This window comes from Phaseolus vulgaris, chromosome 4, assembly GCF_000499845.2.
Source record: "Phaseolus vulgaris cultivar G19833 chromosome 4, P. vulgaris v2.0, whole genome shotgun sequence".
NCBI classification, from domain to species: Eukaryota; Viridiplantae; Streptophyta; class Magnoliopsida; order Fabales; family Fabaceae; genus Phaseolus; species Phaseolus vulgaris.
In genome coordinates, this window is record NC_023756.2 from 37,693,532 (window position 1) to 37,696,159 (window position 2,628).

A 2,628-nucleotide genomic window follows, 5' to 3' on the forward strand; every position below is an offset into this window, starting at 1 on the left:
GATTTGGATTAAAGAAGAATAATATAAGCTAAAAGGAGAAAGCTGGAAAGCCCGGAACGCAAAAAAAAAGAGAAAGAAAGTCCAACTCAGTAGCGAAGTTTCTCGCTCAAGCGAGATATTCTCCCTTGAGTGAGAATGCTCAGTGAAGTTTTTCGAAAAATAACGTTTTTCTCGCTTAAGCGAGAATGCGTCAGATAAATTGGATTTTTTTTTATGTTTTATCACTTAGCTCATCAGCACGACATACGAAGTCACCTAAACCTAGTAAATTAGGTTAAATAGGGGGCTATAGGCACAATCCTAGTGTGCCAGATTGAGAGGAAAACACCATTGAGTGAATTGTAACCAATTGGAAGAATGGAAGGTGATAGAAGTATGTGTGGCTAATTCTATCATTTGGGATTGAGAGTAATCTGTTCGAACTCTTATGTATCAAGGTGATATTTTATATATTATAATATTAAGTTCTTGATTGATCATTCGTATTGTTGTTTTATTTATAAATAGTCGTGACAAGTTTGAGAATCTTAAATCTGACTGAGAGATATTTTTAGGGTTCTGACCTAAACAACAATACTTAACATATTTGAGTGCTAGAGATAGACTTGAAATGTTATTTGCCATTAACGCATGATTGTGATTCCTAAGTTGTTTTTATAAGTATGCGAGGGATCGATATTTAGGAAACATTCTTAAGAATTTTATATGCGAGATATCAATATAAATGATTTTTCTACGGGCATCAATTTCAATCCAAGAACTTAATATATTGACATGCTAATCTAAATACATGAGAGTGAGAGAGATGAAACCTAATCCCTATTTTTCCAACTTGAAGCAACTAATTCTTTGTTTGTTTTCTTATTGATCATTGCCAACACAATCAATTCAACACTCTTTTTATTGTTATGTTCTATATTTAGTGATTATTGTACTTGATAATTCACTATTTTTGGTAGGATCGATATTCGTCCTTAGGGACAATTATTACTTTTGACAACACGGTGTACTTGCTGTAAGTTTTTTGCGCCATTGTCGGGAACAAGTTTGATTTGTTAAGTATAGTTTCCTACATATTGTGAATATTTTAACTATTTTTATTTTTTTGTTAATAGTTCTTCCTTTTTTGTTTATATTTTTTATGGTGTTTATATTTGTTATTGTTTTTATGTTGCTTTATTTACATAATTGTTTTATTTTGTTTATTTTATTTTATTACAGATTTAGTTTTTTTTTTCTATTAATTTGCAGATTTGCTTTTATTATTTTAATCTTTATCTTGAAATTATTTGCTTTTAATTGTTTTTAATTTATTTTCAGATTTTTGAATTTATTTGTTTCTTATATTTAGATTTATTTTGAATTGATATTTTTAATTTGTTTGTAATTTACTTTTTTGTTTTTTTAAAGAAAAAAAAATACTCTGGTTTTTTGGTGCTAATATTTGTCAGGAAGATAGCAGCATGGCAGAAGAACTAGCATCACTCCCTAGGAGGACACTTGGAAATTATGTCATGTATTAATGACCAAGACATTTTTCTAGTATTGCAATACATGCTACCGTCAAGGCCTTGGAAATAAATCCTGATTTTCTCACTCTCATCAGTGTCTATCAATTTACAGAAATGGAACATGAGGATCCATATTCACATTTGGATACATTTTATGAATTGGTGAGAACAATGAGCTTTAAATTAGGTGAAGTTGAAAATTTATGCACTTGTTTCCTTTTCATAGGCAGGTAAAGCTAAAGAGTGGCTAAAATAACTTCCAAATCAGAGCGTCATTAGCTCGAAAGAGGTAGAGGAAAAATTTCTACAAAGATTTTTTCCAATCTCTTGCTACATCAAAGCAAAGTTTGAAATCTCTATGTTCAGAAAAAGAGCAATTGAAGTCTTTTGTGAGACACAGGAAAGATTCAAGATGATATTGAGAAAACGCCAAAATCATGGGTTTGAAAATATTACTCAACTGAGCATATTCCTGAATGGTCTCAGATTTGACATAAAGATGCTCCTAGATGCCGCAACAAGTGGCACAATGATGGTTCTTGATGTAGAACAAGTGACAAGGATTATTGATGCATTGGCGTCAATTGATTATCAAGCCCAACATGATAGACAAGGTATTCAGAATAAAGGGTTGTTTGCACTTTTGGCTCAAAATAAAATTCTAACACAACAAATTGAGCAACTAACCGCACAAATGGATAACTTGCCCCAACAATTACATGTTGTTCATTCATCTCAAAGTCAGAGTCAATCAATCAGGTGTGATTTTTGTGGAGGTGATCATCCTAATGGTCACTGTTTTTATTAGAACAATTCACCTGAAGCTGAGTATCCATCCGTCCTTGAAAGAATGAGTAAAGTTGAAGACGCTCTGGAAAAGATTGTGATCGTGTAGGAAAATAGCATGGCCACGATTAGGAGTATAGAGATCCAGATGGGACAGATGACCAAACAAATTGCACAAATTGTAGAGGAACAAATTAGCCAATTCTCAGGCAACACAACAACCAACCCAAAAGAGCATTGCAATAATATAGTGGTTGAAAAAGAAGATGGGACTAAGGGGAAGAGATAGGAGAAAGAAAGAGAGAGAAAAGAAAAGCAATGAGAAAGAAAG